Source organism: Macrotis lagotis, chromosome 4 (assembly GCF_037893015.1).
Source record: "Macrotis lagotis isolate mMagLag1 chromosome 4, bilby.v1.9.chrom.fasta, whole genome shotgun sequence".
NCBI classification, from domain to species: domain Eukaryota; kingdom Metazoa; phylum Chordata; class Mammalia; order Peramelemorphia; family Peramelidae; genus Macrotis; species Macrotis lagotis.
In genome coordinates, this window is record NC_133661.1 from 166,596,798 (window position 1) to 166,615,642 (window position 18,845).

Below are 18,845 nucleotides of genomic sequence, written 5' to 3' on the forward strand. Positions count from 1 at the left end.
CAGGAAGGTAGGAAGGAGGGCAAGAGGAAGAGAGGGAAGGAAGAAGGGAGGGAAGAAAGGAAGTTCCAACACCTATTTGCCAAAACTGGTGTTCTGTACAATTATGGAATTTCAACAATCCATAAGGAATTATAGGCATAGAGGTTAGAAGTGTTTTATTCCTACCATTCCATTTTACAGATGAGGAAACAGGTCCAGAGAAATGATATGATGTGCCTACAATCACATAGGTAGTGAGTGATAGATGTGAGATGAAATACAAAAGAATCAATGTCCAAGTCCAGATCTCTTATCTATTCTACCTCTTCAACATTCCAAATGCTATGGATACTTAGATCACTTCTTAAGTAATCACCAAACTTCATGACTAGTACTCTGCTCCAAATTCTTTCTCAAATAGGCTGATTCAGTTTTTCCAGGTAGCATAAAATAACCAACTCTAATAAATCACTTGCCTTAGCCCACTATACTTTTCCCAATAGATAAACTTCTGTGTCACTTCATTGCTGAACTAGGTTATTTCTCACTGTCCTGATCAGAAGCTAACTGGTTCTTTGGCTGAGTCAGTCTCTATTGGTGAACTTTCTGAGCTAGAGGGCCTTACACTATTATCTTTTCATTTTACTGTTTAGTTTGGGACTGGGATTGTTGGGGTTTTTTTTTTTTTGAAGCCATACTGGGAGTTTCTTGGGAAGCAATTCTGACCATCAAAATATCCCTGAATAGTTCTGGGGGGCAAAAAAACAAGACTTCTTTGCCCCCAAATAGGTTAAGTTTTCTTTGGGAGAAGAAAGTAATGAAATGTTTTAAAGAAAGCTAAAAGCAAATAAGCAGTAGTTTGATACCTGTTACTCACTCCCTACCAGAGAGATGTTGTTTGACTGTCATCTTTTTCCAAATCAAAATCTACTTTGTAAAGTATAAACATAAAAATACTAATTATTATTCTAATTTGTAGGACTGGTCCCATTTCATTAGCTCATTATTTTTTTTTTGCACTTGCTGCTCAAAAGTCATCACAAAAATTATTTTAGCACAAAAGTTAAAATGACATGATCTGATCATTCCTTATATGGAGTCAATCTGTTTAATTTATGTATTCATGCCTGAAGATTCTACCTAATTCATTGCTCTTTTCTTCAAGACTAATTTAAATACAATGTTATTTTGTTGAATAAGATGGCATGATTACATTGTTTAAATTATTTTTAAAAGAGGTCACAAAAATGACAAAAGGACCTATCTGTACAAAAACATTCATAGATACTTTATTTTTAATAGGAAAGAGCTGGAAGTAATTTAGATATTCATCAATTAAAGAGAAGCTAACTGGTGTAATGGAATTTTTTTCACTTTTAAAAAACCCTCAAAAAATTTGAATAATTCAAGATTCTATATAATAATTTATAAAATAAGGCAATGTGAGAGATTATGAGAAATTAAAAAAATGAACATAGACTAAAATTAACTCAGGAATAATAGAACTTGGGTTCAAATTCTGCCTTTGGAACTTACTACCTCTTTTACCTTGGTTAAGTTATTTAAACTTCTTGGGCCTCAATACCCTCATCTGTAAAATTATTTCTCAAAATTCCATATATATATATGTGTGTGTGTGTGTGTGTGTGTGTGTGTGTGTGTGTGTGTGTGTATAAGCCTATATAGAAAAAGGAAATAAATCAAAAATAATAAATATTTATAAGCATAAAGATAGACTCAGAAGAGGACAAAAGCAGATATATATTTTTATTTGGTTCATTGATTTCAAATATATTAAATGTATGCTATAATTTTAAAATTTTTTATTTGATAAAGATATAAATGATTCAAAATTTGAAGTTCAGCCTAGAGAGTTATCCCATTTGTTTCAATCTCTGTGTGTGTGTATATGATACTAGACTATGCCAAGTCATTCCAAGATCATTTATAGATGAAACTAAAAGGACAACAAATAGATGAAAAATAGAACAGATTTGTCTGAATTTCTGTAATCACTATTACCATCAGTGATAGGGAAACCACTGCAATTAAACTCTTACTCCTCAGTTGTGGCTGCACTAAGTGTTATTAAATCAAAATAATCAAATTAATAATAACAAAAAAAGCAGCCAGACAGGAAAAAAAAATCTATACCGCAAATGATGCAAAGTTAAAAATATTGAAGAATTCATTTTTTTCTTTTTTGTTTTTTTTTAGGTTTTTGCAAGGCAATGGGGTTAAGTGGCTTGCCCAAGGCCACACAGTTAGGTAATTATTAAGGGTCTGAGGCTGGATTTGAACTCAGGTACTCCTGACTCCAGGGCCAGTGCTCTATCCACTGAGCCACCTAGCCACCCCCAGAATTCATTTTTAAAATACTTGAGAAAAGTATATCAAATGATGGTGCTGGGGGCAAAGGGGTAGAATCATAGTTGGGCAAATTACCAAATAAAGGTGATCAAGAGGACATCAACTAGGGGCAGCTAGGTGGCATAGTGGATAAAGCACCGGCCCTGGAGTCAGGAGTACCTGGGTTCAAATCCAGTCTCAGACACTAATAATTACCTAGCTGTGTGGCCTTGGGCAAGCCACTTAACCTAACCCTGTTTAACTTGCAAAAAAAAAAAACCTAACAAAAAAAAAGAGGATATCAACTGACTCCTATGCCTACTTTGATTGATTTTTCTTGTCATAAAACTTTCTTTTCTTTCTTTTTTATTTTTTTCCAAAACATACAAAGATAGTTTTCAACATTTTTGTAAGGTTTTGAGTTTCACATTTTTCTCTCTCCTTCTCTTCCCTCCCCTTCCCTAACAGAAATTAATCTAATAAGTTATAGATGTATAACTATGTTAAAAATAGATCCATATGAATCATATTGTGAAAGAAGAATTAAATTGGGCAGCTAGGTGGTGCAGTGGATAGAGCACTGGCCTTGGAGTCAGGAGTACCTGGGTTCTAATCCGACCTCAGACACTTAATAATTACCTAGCCGTGTGGCCTTGGGCAAGCCACTTAACCCCATTTGCCTTGCAAAAAACTAAAAAAAAAAAAGAATTAAATTTGATTTCTTTTAAGATTGTTTTATACATCACAGATTTTTCTCAATATATTCCACCACCACAAATGAAGCCTTCTTTAAGACAAAACAAAGCAATTAAGTAATAGTGAAGGATAACACCATGAAATATTGGGTGCCCATAGTTCCCTTTAGATAGGAGGAAATTGTGCTTCATCAATTGTTCTCTATAATGAAGAATGGCTATTATAATTAATCAGAATTCAGCAGATTTTTAATGCTCTTTTCAATTCTCTATTTCCAATTTCAAATGCTCTATTCAAATTATTGTAGTCATTGTGTAATTTTTTGTTCTTTTTACTTTGACCTGCAACAATTTGTGTAGTTCTTCCCATGTTTCTATGAATTCCTCATATTTGTCATTTCTCAATGGTGTAATAATAGTATATTAGTGTTAATTTGTTTAGCCATTTCCTATGGCTCTAATATATGACCATTTTAAAATGTCTTTTAACTGGACCACACTTTTCAATTAACTTGCCATTTCCTTTACTGAGTACATATATTTGGCATTGGTAATGGACAATGAGGAAAAATAAAAGACTGGTTAGCTTTTGTGAAATCATGCAGTGGTTCCAATGTTTCCAAGTTGCTCTCTGAAATAAAAATCCATTTTTTTAATTGTACCACTGCCTACAAAAAACCCAACATTGTAAGTGACTCTATCTGACAATATAGAGATGCATAGTGGACATAAGTATATTGCCAAAGGTTAGTAAATGTCTTGCTCAAAAGAAGCTGCAAATGGGTTTCATCTTATATAATATAAGAAAAGAAAACAGACCAGTCATATAGTTAAAGTTAGTGAACATGTATGGACAACTCACGTGCTGCACTAAGACCCGTAATAGTGCTTTTTTAAAAAACCTAGAAGACCTCCAATACTTTGGATAGGGCCTCTACAGGGAATTTATGGAAGAACACAGAGAAGAATCACAGAGGATGAGGAAATGAATGATGTCTTCTACCCTCGCTGTTGGAATCATAGATTCATTAAAGTATTGAAATATTAAATATTTGACTTCATTATTGGTTTGTTGGTGTTACTTGTATTAGAGTAAAAGTAATTTTTATAAGAAATCTTACCTATACGTTAAGGCCCATATCAAGTCCTAAAAGATCCATAGAACCTTCTCTAACAATTCTAATCCACAGTGATCTCTCCTTTTCCTAATCTTCCATAGCACTTACAATTCATGGAAAAGCAGAATTCCTTTTCCTAGAAGTATCCTTCTCCCTGATGTTTAGCATGCTTAGATATTCTACAGCTGGACCCTATGAATATCTAAGCATGCTAAATATCAGGGAGAAGAACACTTCAACCACAATGAGAAAATCTCTTGAATTTTATTCTTTCTAGTGTACCAGGCTTTGCCTTTTGAATGCACTCCAGTTCTGACTCCAAAGTCAATCAAAAAGGCTCCTCTTGGGCAGAGCCAAGATGGCAACAGGAGAAGAGCCTCTCTTAGGTGCTCTCTCTATAATATTTCAAAACTCATAAAATAATGACTCTAACCAAATTTTCAAGAGACAGAACCCACAGAGGGGATCCAGTGAGGCAATTCTCCAGAAAAGGTAACCTGGAAAATAGTGGAAAGCCTCCACTCCACAGGGTTAGAGAGGCAACCAGCCAGAGTGAAGGAACTTCAGCCTCCCAGAGGTAGCCCCAGGGTGCCTGGGAGCCACGGCTCACAGCAGCAGGGGCAGTTTCCTGATCTACACCCCAGGGAGCATCGGGCACAACTTGGAAGATCAGCAAGGGGTCCTCTACTAGAGCAAGCCCATGAAGCCCAGCCCCCAGGGCACTCAGCGAGCAGTGTGGCCACAGTAGTCCCAATCCAGGAAAATGAAGCAGGCAGAGCTGGTAAGCAGGAGCCCTCAGGCAACTGAGCCTTTAGTGCTAAGCCTACCAAAGGTAGGGGAGTGGAGAGAGACTTCTGAGGTCTGTCCTCTGTACCTGGAACAGGACTGTGGGGCTCTGACTACATTCAGATCCTGATCGCAGTCTAGGCCTCCCACAGAACAGAAGCCTTTCCCCCACCTCAGCCCCCATGGCAGAAGGGTGCGCTTGTGGTCATTCACAGACCAGGAGGGAAGACAGAGCTCCGCACACTGAGATCCTTGTTGGGGGGGTGGTATCCCAATAATACTGAAAAACTCAGGAAGCACCCCAAAACTAGGCATAGACTGGGGAAATGAGTAAACAGAGAAAAAAAGAGGAACATCATTGAAAATACATTGTCTTTGATCCTAAGAAGGATCAAAATACTCAATCTGAAGATGAGGAAGTACAAGCTCCTGTATCTAAAGACTTCAAGAAAAACAGAAATTGGGCTCAGGTTATGACAGAGCTCAAAAAAGATTTTGAAAATGAAGTAAGGGAGATAGAAGAAAAATTGGGAAAAGAAATGAGAGAGATGCAGGAAAAATATAAAAAGAAGTCAGCCACTTAGTCAAGGAAATCCAAAAAAATGCTAAAGAAAATAATATGTTAAAAACCAGCATAAGTCAAATGGATAAAACAGTTCAAAAAGTTATTGAGGAGAAGAATGCTTTAAAAAGCAGAATTGTCCAGATGCAAAAGACAGATAAGAAAGCTCTCTGAGGAAAACAAATCCTTCAGATCTAGAACAGAACTAAAGGAAATTGTTGACTTTACAAGAAGCCAAGACACAATACTTCAAAACCAAAAGAATGAAAAAATTAGAAGAAAATGTGAAACAAATCATTGAAAAAAACAACAGATCTGGAAAACAGATTCAGGAAAGGTGATTTAAAAATTGTTGGGATACCTGAAAGTCATGATCAGGAAAAGATCCTTGACATCATTTTTAAAGAATTCCTACAGGAAAATTGCCCTGATATCCTAGAAGCAGAGGGAAAAATAGAAATTGAGAAAATCCACTGATCTCCCCTGGAAAGAGATCCAAAAAAAAAAAAAAACAACCCCCAGAAATATTATAGCCATGTTCCAGAACTCTCAAGTCAAAGGGAAATTATTACAAGCAGCCAGAAGGACACAATTCAAATATCATGGAGCTGCAGTCAGGATCACACAGGACTTAGCAGCAACTACATTAAGGGCTCGTAGGTCTTGGAATATAACATTCTGGAAGGCAAAAGAGCTTGGAATGCAACCGAGAATCAACTACCCAGCAAAACTGAGCATCTTCCAGGGCAAAAAGATGGACTTTCAATGAATTGGGGGAATTTCAAATGTTCCTGTTAAAATGGTCAGAGCTGAACAGAAAGTTTGATCTTCAATAAAGGACTCAGGTAAAACATAGAGAGTGGAGGAGAAGGACTTAATGATGATGAACTGCATGTATTGCTGCATGGAAAAATGATAGTGATAATACTCATAAGAAACTTCTCATTTCATAGAGCAGGTAGAAGGAGCATTTATAGATGAAGCACAGGAGAGAGAGCTGAATTTGAAGATATAATATATTGTAAAAATGGAGTCAATGGCTAAAAGGGAAATGTAATGGGAGTAAGAGAAAGGAGAGGTGGAATAGGCTAAGTTATTTCATATAATAAGATTTTTTTAATTACAATTGCTATGATAGGGAAGGAGGGAAGGCAAGGGGGAATGAGGGAAACTTCACTCTCATCAGAGGTGGCTTGGAGAGGAAACAACATATATACTCAATGGGGTATAGACATCCAGAGTAAAAAGGAGAGAAGGGGGACAGGGGAAGGGGGGGGGGGATGTGAGTGATGGAGGAGAAGGTGGACCATGGGAGAGAGTGGTCGGATATAACACATTTTCTTTTTTACTTCTTGCAGGGGGCTGGGATTGGATGGCTTGTCTGGGACCACAAGGCCAGGTGGTTGCTGGGCCTTAGGGGTGGTATGTGGGCTCAGGGCCTCTTGGCCCCAGGGCCGGTGATTAGTCCTCTGTGCCACTTAGCTACCCTATAGCACATTTAAGAAGAGGGACAGAGTGAAAGGAGAGAGAAATATATAGTGTATGGCAGTGGGGAAATACAAATGGAGAGAGTTGCAATCAAGCAATGGCAACAGTGGAAAAATATGGAAGTAGTTTTTTGTGATGGACTTATCATAAAGAATGTGATCCATCCACAACAGAGCTAGTGGTGTTGGAACACAAACTGAATCACAATTATTATTATTATTATTATTATTAATTTTATTTTATTTTTTTGGTTTTTGCAGGGCAATGGGGTTGGGGTGACTTGCCCAGGGTCACACAGCTGAGTAACTGTTGGGTGTCTAAGGTTGGGTTTGAACTCAGGTGCTCCTGGCTCCAGGACCAGTGCTCTCTACACTGTGCCACCTAGCTGCCCCTATTATTTTTTTAATTTTAATTTTTCTCTTTACTTTATTGCTCATGAGGTCTATATTTTTGAGGGGTTGGAATATTATGTTTACTTTTATACAAGAATATTTTAATAATGTATAAAAATATCATTTGTACAAAAATAAAAACAAATATAAAAAAGTTTAAAAAAAAGGCTCCTCTTTACCATATGGTTAATAGAATGGAAACAGTTATAGAATGTCCAAAGCTAGGGATTCTGATTTATCTTCATTCCTTTCTGAAAGTGATCTCCCTAACCTCTTCTACATAGAGATTTCCTTCCATTACACATTATAGAATTCTTTCCTTCCCATTAAGAAAACAAATTCCTTAAAGAAAAAGACTATATCACACATTCTGCATATCACAACAGGACTAAATAACTGCTTGTAGAATTGAATTATTTAATTCTGTGTTCCTCAAGATGAAAGGGACTATAATAGAACAACTGTGAGGTTAAAAATCACCATTATGTAGCAGAGCGGTAACCTCTTTCTCTATTATGCTTTACTCATTTGAAATCATTTTAAGAAAGTATATTCTGTGAAGGTCCTCTCAGATTGCAAGCTGGTCCAAAATGCAAGGGAAGGTGGTGCTGGCATCTGGGGACATTCCCAGCCAGCACTAGGAGAAAATAAAGAAGATGGAAAACTGTTTACTCTGAGTAATTTTAGTTTTGGAAATATCCCAACTACAGCTTGAGAACATTGGGCAGATTTACCGCACTGCTGCTGCCAACTCTGCCAATTTGGAGATTAAGCAATGCAGTTCAACTGTCTCTTGGCTCTGAAATGAAGCAAGGGAGGACACCTGCAGGCACAGAGAGGGAAGAAGTTCAGGAAGGAAAGGTGTGGAAAATGGCTCATCTCTAATATTCTGGGTTGGTTACCTATCTCTGCCAAGCTCTAGGTTTCACCCTCTGCTTCTTTCAATTAATTTCAAGTAAATCCAATTCATTTCTGTAGAGCCTGTGATGGAAAAGTACTCTGTTAGCTTCTTCCCCCATGTAAATATGAAATGACCATGGTCAAGTAACTAAAAGTCATTGACAGCAAAATGTATGGCTCCTAAGTAAAGTTAATTTGGATAATAATCAAAAGTGGTTGAAGCAAATGGTCCTGAAGTGACATTTGTTGCTTGAAATGATCCTTGACCTCCATAAGTTTGAGAAACACTTCTTTAGAAAGGTAAGTAGCCTGTTATCATTATTATACATTTACTTCTTTAAAAAAATTTATGGTGCATTTTGTTTTTACATTACAAACCTTTACAGATTACTTTTACTTCATGATATTTCTCTTGTAACAAGTGAGTAAAACTATTAATACAGTGACCTCATCTGAAAGTACATGCAATGCTTTATATCTATAACATTCCTAAAAAAAAATTAAAAGAAATCTAACTTATCTCTCTCTTTTTTTAAGTTTTTGCAAGATAATGGAGTTAAGTGATTTGCCCAAGGTCACACTGCTAGGTAATTATTGTCATCTGAGGCTGAATTTGAACTCAGGTCCTCCTGACTCCAAGGCCATTGTGCTATACACTATGCCACCTAACTGCCCTCTAACATCTCTCCTACCCACACACTTACCCATCCACCCCACCCTAGGAACAAGAAAAGAAAACCAAATTTTTTGTTACAAATATGCACAGTCAAGCAAAACACAATACCTCAATGACTATTCAAACATTATATATATATATATATATATATATGTATATGTATATATATTTCTCTCATTTTGCATCCTTAGTCTATCATCTATCTCTGCTACAGAGAGTATGTTCTATCATCAATCCCTGGAATCATGAATGTCTAACATATCGAAAATAGTTCTTCTGAGTAACAAAAGAGAAAAGGTCCCAAGTAGCATAGTCCTAGATGCTTTATCATTACAGCAATCCTATTAGTGAATGTTGCCTATTAATGATATGATGTCTGAACTGAAGTAGATCCTGACTTGATATATTGATGGATCTATTACAGATAAATTAATTCATTCTCTTGTTCTTAAATCAACATCAGACTCCATCCCATAGAAAAGGAGAGAAGCCATCAATAGAAGAGAAATAGGAAAGGAGGAAATACTTCTTTTTCCACCATGATGTAAAATAGTTAATAGTTAATTTAAATTTACTTCATATATAATGAATTTATCATGATATTGGGGAAAATGTGGAAACACTGTATGTGTCATCAACATTTTTTTTCAGCACTTGGTTGATTGGCAGAGAGAAATGGTGAGATTTCCTAGGGAATGTAACTGTTATCTATTATAAATAGATATACAGTTCAAGTAGATACAGTAAGGCTTAGTTTCATAATAGTGCATATTTAGAATATACACTTTTTGATAATTTATCAGAAAGAACTTTTAAGAACCCTGGGTAAATGTCCAGAGACAAAATTGTGTTTCAGGATAGACAACAGGGAGAAAAAGTTCCACTTTATAGGCCAATATCATGAACAAGCCTTGCAAAGCCTTTTCTTTGATTTCTGTTTTTTTTGGCAATAACAGGGGAAAACTATGGAAATATTTTATTTGGTTTTCCCAAGAGAATGTAAGCTCCTTGGGGGCAAAGATTTTTTAAAAACATTGTATTCCCAGGGCCTGGCACAGTACCATACAGATAATAAATGTTTCACTAATGTTTGTTGAATTGAATTTAACAAGGCATTTATTGAAGCCTCTAATATCTTATGAATAACATGGAGAGGTGAGCTAGATGATATAGTGCTATGGGGTGAATTTTTAAACTGACTGAATGACTAGACCCCAAAGTGTTTATTAATGGATCCACATCAACCTAAGAACATAGGACCCTAGATTTAGAGCTAGAAGGATCATTAAAGGTCATATAAAATCCAATCTCCTTTGTTTATAAATGAAGAAACAGAGACCCAAAGAAGTTACATAATACTTCAAGGTCACATAAGGATAATTCAATCAGTAAGCATATAATAAGTATTATTATATGGCTCTTAGAACATAAAGGTAAAAGTGAATTAGTTCTTGCCCTCCTGTACAGCTTTAGGGTATAGGGAGGGTAATATAAATAATAGAGATAAAGAATGTCTCTAGTGGATTGCCATAGAGGTCTATAATAGACCTCATTCTATTCAACATTTTATCAGGGTTTTAGATGAGGGAATGGGAAGGATGGCTAATTAGATATTAATAGTGGGATCCAAAAGTTTCTCAAAAAACTCTCAATAATTGGAAAGGTATTTAATATTTATGATTAGGCTGAGCTAATAGAGTAATGATGACCATGCCTTATGAAGTAATCTTTAGGTTTAACCACATGCAGATCAAAATATCAGTGACATAAATGATATAATTAGAAAAAATTATAAAGTGTATATAGAAAAATAAATGGTCAAGAGTATCAAGAGAAATTATGAAAAATAAAAATGAGGAAAGGAGACTTGAATGATCAGATTTAAATTGAATGTAACATTAATTATCAAAACTTCTAGTATTGGATTTATAAAAATATTTAGTGAAATAGATCAGGTAATAATGAACACAAGTATTCATGAAGTAATATAGTGTCTAATAAACCTAAAATCATGAAATACTGGGCAAAATATTAATTAGTCCATGAATATTATTGTGGCATCAGACCTACCTGGAGAAACTTTCTTTCTTATTTGAATTTAAATATTATTAAAGTTGGAAGGGACCTAAAGAGATCACCTATTCTAAGTCACTTCATTTTGCATGTGAGAAAACTATGCCCCAGAAAAGGCAGTGAATTGCCCTATCTAATTAGTGGCACAACCAGAATTTAAAATGTTTCCTGACTTCCCATCCAAACTGTCTTCCGGTATGGTACTACTGCTCCTGGAAGAAGTCATTCTATAGAAAAATTGCTCTCTCTCATTTCCCCTGCCTTCACCCCTTACCTCTTACCCCTGACAGATTTGCCTTTCTCAAAATTCTGCCTGGAACCAACTCTGCAAGATCATAGATTTCAAGCTGGAAAAGGGCCTCAGAGGTCATCTAATCTACCTCTTTCAGAAGAGAAAATTAATACCAAAGAATTCGAGTGACCTAAGGTCAAAGAGGTTTTAAGTATTTGAACACTAAGGCTATCTGCTTCTGCTTCACTCCTCTTCCTTGGATACAACAAAGAACTTTCCTATACCTAAAAATAAAACTACACTTGATGCTTTATAAATATTATCTCATTTGATTCTCACCACTCAAGGAGGTAGATGTTATTAATATTCCCATTTTATGGAAAAAGAAACCAAGGCAAGCATAAGTTTAAGTGACTTGCCCAGGGTCACAAACCTAATATGTGTCCGAGACTGGACTTGATCTTAGGTCTTCCTAACTCTAGACTTAGGCTCTGTGTACTGCTTCACCAATAACTTCCAGAGACAAAATTGTGTTTCAGAATAGACAATAGGGAGAAAAAGATTTCTCCTGGAAGATCTCTTTTCCCCACTCGCAACTTTTTGGTTACTATACTCAGTGACTAAATTAGCTGGAATGCAATGTAATTCACAGAGGAATGAATTGGGGCATTATGTTGCCAATAAAATTCAATCTATTTATCTTAGAATAAGGAATTTGGCAATAAGATATGACTAAGGTAAATTAATATGAAAAGAAAAACATGCTGGAAGGTACATAAATGCTTTAATTTGATTTTAAAAAATGAACTTCCTTGGACTGAACTTTGGGGAATATTCAGGTCTTAGATATGAAATACATTATTCCGAACTCATACCTTCCAGCTAAACAGCATACCAAAAAATGGATTTGTTTTCTTACATAAGGTGTGACTGTATAGCAATGGGACTTGGAGTGGGACTTTTTTGTGGTTGTGTTTTTACTCAAATTCATACAAGAAATTACGAATAGGAACAAAAAGTGTATGGAATAAGAAGACAAAGACATTGGTGGTTTTTCCACCTGGGGAGAAAATATATACACATTCATCAGGTCACATAAATCCATAGAAATACCGAAGTACCTATCCAATCCAATCCAACTCAACAAGTATTTGTTAAGATTCTAGTATGTATAAAGTAGTTATTGGGTCCAGGGAAAACAAAGAAAAAGAAAAAATAATCCCTGTCCTTAAGGATCATGCATTTTGCTGCAAAGCACAGAATTCATAAAGAGACATTTATACCAGATAATTTGAAAAGTAAACACCAACTACTGATCATATTGAGAAAGACTTCCCATAGGAAATGGCACAAGATTATAAACTTGAAGGGAGATAGAGATTTTTAAGGAATAGAAGTAAGGATGGGGTATATGACATGAATGGAAGCCATCTTTAGACCTGGACATAGGAGTTGGGATGACAAATTTGAGGACTAATGACAAAGTTAGAATGTAGAGTGCAGGCATGGTAGTGATAGGCAAAAGTGGACTGGAGATTAAATTATAAATGGCATTAAATTCCATGCTGAGAAGTTTTTATTATGTCTTATAGATAATTGGGAGTCATTGAATTTTCTTGAACAGGGAGTGTCATGGACAACCTTATGTTTTAAGAGAATAATATTGGCAGGCATAGAGGATGGATTAGAGAAAGAAGAGAATGGAAGCTAGAAATTCAATTATAAGCTTTTATATATTCATCAACAATGCTATCATTGGTTGATATTTTTCAGAACTCCTTTTTGTGTTGTTAACCTTGGAGTTTATGAGGCATATAAGAAAACTAGGCTTATGACTTTATAGTCAAAACTCATTTTGGTCCCCAAACAAATCTGCTTGATCAACCACTTTTTCCCCCATAAGACTTGCCTCCAAATTACTTTTCTCTGTGTCCATTCTGAATATATTTTTGGAACTCCTTTTTATGGCAATTGCCTTCTATGAGTTTGTCATAGAAGTCACAGAAGAAAATTGGTCAGCATATTCTAGTCTCAAGTTATTTTGCTATCTTATTTTCATTCTTTTTGGTTAATGCTTTTTACCATAGTTTTACTGCCAATGATGGCATTGAAAAGAATGTGCTACAAGAACAGAAGACTCCCTCCTCATTTTTGACTTTTAGGATCTTATCACTAAGTCATTGTAAAGGGCCAAGTACCATTAGAAAGATGGACACCATGACATTCTAAAAAAGACATTAGTAAACTAGAGAGCATCCAGAGGAAGCTCTGGATAATTAACAACAGGATAATTGTTAATAACAGTGATGATGATGTCACCATTATGATGCCAATAACTAGAATTTACAAGGTTTCTAAAACTGCAAAATGCCATATTGTCTCATTTGATTTTCATAACCACCCTCTGAGGAAGACAGTATTAATATAATGAAGAGTCTCAAGTTCATGTCATATGAGGATAGGATGAAAGACTTCCAGATTACTTTGAATTCACTTTTTATATAGGATATGCATATTTATCTTGATATATATCATTTTCCTCCAATAGTATCAATCAGTAATCATTTATTAAAAGCCACCTATGGGTCATAAAAGTAAGATCTGGGGTCAAAAAGTATCTCTTTTGGGGGAGAAGGATGGAGTGGGTTAGTATCCTCAGTACCTAACACAGTACATGGAACATAGCAGTTATCTAATAAATACTTGTTGAATCAAATTAAGTTGAATGGAAGGAACCAGAAAGTTTCAAACTGGAAAAGAAAAGCCAAGAACATAGGATCATAGCACTAGAACTGGAAGGATCCCCAGAGACTCTCTAGTGCAATCCCCTTCCTTCAGAGATAAGTAAACAGAAGGCTAAAGAGACTAAGAGATTTGGCTAAGTTTAGGGGTAGTAAGCAATAGAAGCAAAAGTTTTCTTCAAATAATTCAAGGGTCATTATGTGAAGGGTGTTGTACTTGTCTTGTTTAGCCTCAGAGGGAAGCAGAGTGACCATGGGTTTATCATTTAACCCTATCAGTTTCTTCATCTTTAAATGAGCAAAAAGGACAAGATGATCCCAAGGAAGCTTTTAGTTGGATTTGCTAGAGCTTTTTGTGAGAGTTTGTGAGAGTTTGTGAATTTCTGAGAGTTAATTGTTGGAATTTCAGAAGGAACATTTGCACTTTAGAAACAGGCAAATGCTACAAATATATGTTTGATTTGTTTTGGGGGACTGTCTAGATTTTAGAAAGTAATGAGAAAATGTTAATGAAACTTAAAGGTTTTAATAAATATATAATATATAATGATAAAAAATAAAGGTTAAATAATACTTAAAAGTAAGTCGTGTGTATATTTTTTTGAGGAAAAAGTTCCTAAATATTTAACAACATATACTTGCTTTCAACTTCAAATATCTAATATCATGAACAAAAAATAATAAATGGAATCTTCAGACAGGCAAAATGAAGTTTAATGTAAGAGTAAAATTCCTAACAGAGATATCTCAAAAAATGACTGGGTCACCTCAAAAGGTGGTAGGTTCTCCCTCAGAGGCCAACTTCAAGAAAAAGGCTGAAAGGTTATGTTGAAGAGATTCTTTTGGGGGCTATGGTTTTGACTAGGTGGTCTTCCTATTCTGAAATTCTATGAGTCTTTGAAGGTCTCATTAATTTATCATGATGTACATGGACCATAGAAGTTACAATCACAGATTCTTAGTATTGGGAAGCTGCTTAGAGGTCATTTAGTCCAACCTCCCACCCAACACAGCAACCCAGGGCTGAGGAATTAATCATGTCCTCCTCTTGCTGGATAACCCATTTCATGGTTAATTGTTCATTCATCACATAAAACTGAATAAGAACCATTTAATATGATTATCTTCTCCATTAAAGCTGTCATCATAATTAGAGCCCAGAGTGAACTGTTTGCCAGGAATCACAGTTTCTGCCAAGAAAAACTTGGGTGTCATTTTAGAAAAATTCCTAGGTGGGGGAGGAAAAGATCAAGACCATCTGTGTAAGGATCCAAAGCTACATTATGATGAAGCACTGGCCTTTCCTAGTTGCCTGCCAACCTCTGGACAACCCTCCAGCTGGAGGTGCCAAGGACTTGGGTGTGAACCAGCTTTCAAGGTAATCCAAAGAACACACCCCTTCCCAAGGGAAGAAGTCTTTTGGAGAATGATCCATTTAGGAAGAGAAAGAGACTGCAGCAATGAAGAATTCAGCTCCCTAGAAGTTCTTCCAAATGATTTTGTTTGCCACCCTCCTGTTTCCAGGGCAACCACCTAAGCCAGGACAGAAGTACTGAGAGACAGGAGGTTGGAATGGGACCACCCACTACAATCCTTATTTTATCCCAACAGTAATAATCTTCTACATCTCCTAGAAGTTTCTGCAAGGGCAGGGAGGGGCTGTTCAATGTTACCCCAAAACCCAAAAAACAGAAAACTCTTTGTATAGTCTGATTAAAATGTCATGGATTCAGGATACATTGCCCTAAAACATTGAAGTGCTCCTAGAAAAGGGACAAATACTGGAGTTTTGCACTCCATTACTAGGCGTGACTTAGTTACAACTTACTGGAAATAATCAATGGAAATGAACAAAGGATAAAAGAGTTTGGATTTCCAAGGCAACTTTCCTGAGTCCATCACTGAGACAGACAAGAAGTAATTAACAGTTTTTTCAGACAAAATTTGAGGTACAAAGAAAGATTAAGGTAGTGTTTAGGACACAGCTTAGATTCATGTCTGCAAAGACTGACACTTTTTAATTAGCATAACACAGGAGTTTGGCTTGGCAATGCAATTAAGTGGGAAAAGCAGAGGACCTGGCTCTGAATCCTAGCTTTACTATGTGGCCTTGGGCTAATACTTTCCCCACTTTCAAAGTCATTTTCTTCCTTTGTAAAATGAGGGGGTTGGATCATGGTTCTTTGAGGTTCTAGAACTCTAAATCAAAGTTCTAACATGGAATTATCTAAATAAAAGAGACAAATGAGAGCCCAAGAGCTCCTCATTTATCCTTAATGGAGTGTTTTAAACAACTTTCAAATGTTAAAAAATATTCCAAAATGCTAATCCTACACCCATCTTTTATGATCTGGTATGCTCTACCAAAAGAGTTGGATTGGGAGATATATATAAGATCACACCTGACTCCCAATTCAATCCTCTGGTACTCAGGACTTGAGATAAAATCCTGGTTATAATTATTAAATTGTGTGAAAATAAACACAATCTCTTTGGGTCTCAGTTTTCTCACTTGTAAAAGAATGAAATAAGACTACCAGATGATCTTTAAGTTCCCTGTCAGCTCTAAGTCTGTGACTCATAGTCATTTATTTCAATAGTATTTCTATTTATTTCTCATTTGACATCTGAACACAGAAAAATGGCATCAGGATAAGTATGACTAAAACAGAAAAACCATTATAGTTTTTCCTCAAGTGGAGTTATAATTTTTTCCAAAGCATTTTAACATATATCATCTTATTTGATAATCATAACAATATATGAGTAACTATTATTATCTCTATTTTTTTCAAGTGAGAAAATAGTCTTAGAGAGGCTTAATGACTGTATTGATGTTGCTGTATAGTTTTTTTTTTCAGTTAATGTCTGGCTTTTTGTAACCCCATTTGGGGTTTTCTTGGCAAAGATACTGGAGTGATTTGCTCTTTCCTTCTCCAATTCATTTTAGAGATGAAGAAACTGAGGAAAACAAAGTTAACACTTGCTGTGTGGCAAGTATCTGAAGTTAGATTTGAACTCAGGAAAAGGATTCTTCCTGACTCAAAGTCTGGCAGTCTGTCTACTATGCCATCTGGCTCCCCATAATCACTTGCCCAAGGTCATATAACTAGTAAGTGACAAAGACAAAATAGAACACAATACTCCTGAGTATGTTCCAAGAATTTTGTGGAGGGGATGGCAGGGCAAGAACTAACTATTGAAGTGGGTAACCATTTATAAGCTATACTCTGAGGGACTTGGGGGAAAGCTTTTCTTACCAAAAATGTTTCTCTCATCAACATAACTTTGATACTTGGTGGTTTTTTCCAAGAGATTTAGTCTTGTTAAAATTTAAATTCCCCTGGTACAAATAAGCCATTATCAATCATTATCACATTAGCATGAATCTATCAATCCAGTTATTTCAGTATTTAAACTAGCTGAGAATAGGATTTGAAGTAGTAGAATAGAGCCATATGAGAGTAACCAAAAGGCATTGAATAGGATGAGTAGGATAGCAAGAGAAGGTAAAGAAGTGTAAAAGGAAAGAGTTTCCAAGGTTTACTGCAAACTGATTCAGAAAATCTGTCATAGGTATGGTTTAAAAAAAAGTTCAAGAAATAATTTCTGGGTAATTTAATCATGTTAATAATAAGGCCAGCATGTTCATTAATACAGGATGGTCATTTGACCATCTCTCTTAGACCAAAGATCCCTCATGACAGTAGACTCACAGTTTATATGCCCTTAGAAGAACAGGTGTTGGGGTGGCTAGGTGGTGCAGTGGATAGAGTACTGACCTTGGAACCAGGAGTACCTGAGTTCAAATGCGGCCTCAGACGCTTAATAATTACCTAGTTATGTGGCCTTGGGCAAGACATTTAACCCCATTGCCTTGCCAAAAAAAAAAACAAAAAACAAAACCTAAAAAAAAAAGAAGAGCAGATGTTCCTCAAGGTGGCAATCAACCCTAATTAATTAACAATTAGTGAACAAATGAATATTACAATGCAAAGTTGGGCTATACTACAAAGAGTCTTGGGGTATGTGACTTGAGTCATCTAAATCTTTGTCAAATAGACATTAACTTCCATATAACTTGTCAGACAAAAGGAAGAATCAACACTATTCGGATCTGTCTAAGCAAATACAATGACCAGGAATGCATCCATTAGCCCAAATTTAGAATTTCTTTTACTGTCTTTGATTAGATCTCAGTCATTCTGGTTGTCCAGGTAGGTAGTTTAGAAAGATTTCCTATACTAGTTGATTTCTGGATGATGAAATAGAAAAAGGGAAAAATTGTCCCTAATACAATATTTACTTATTAATATCAGAAAGAAGCAATTATTTCTCTCACAGAGAAAGATAGGTGAAGTCTCTGAATCCAGTTTGGGAAATGAGAATTGAGGATTAGTGTCTATTTTCCCAAATACCTTCTCTAGTACCCAGAACTTTAATCCTGGAATATTTGGAAGATATAAATTTCCATGTCAAAATTCCTTAAATGAAATAAACTCCCATAAATCATCAGCATTTCCAAATGTTACCAACAAAGTCCAGCAGGAAGATGTAGAAAGATAAATTCCATTTAAAATAACTGCAAATATAAAATATTTAGAAGTCTATCTTCCAAAACAAACCCAGGAATAATAACACAATTAAAAAACATTTTTCACACCAATATAGATAGATCTAAATCACTGAAGAAATAAATATTAACTGTTCATGGGTACACTGAGCCAATACAATATAATAAAAATTATAATTCTATCTAAATTAATTTCTCAATTGCCATACCAATCAAACTACCAAAAACTTGTTTTTTAAAGTTAGGGGCTGCAATGGATGGAGCGCTGGACTTAAGTTCAA

General features: G+C 35.6%; 1 long non-coding RNA gene across 1 annotated transcript in view; it reads right to left on the reverse strand.

Annotated features, from left to right (window-relative positions):
* Window positions 1-7,806: 7,806 nt before the first annotated feature.
* LOC141520076 (uncharacterized) overlaps window positions 7,807-18,845 on the reverse strand; it is a 40,185-nt gene continuing 29,146 nt past the window's right edge. Inside the window, exon 3 of the long non-coding RNA XR_012477535.1 lies at window positions 7,807-8,192. This is a non-coding gene — a long non-coding RNA (uncharacterized LOC141520076). The remainder of the gene's footprint in view (window positions 8,193-18,845) is intronic.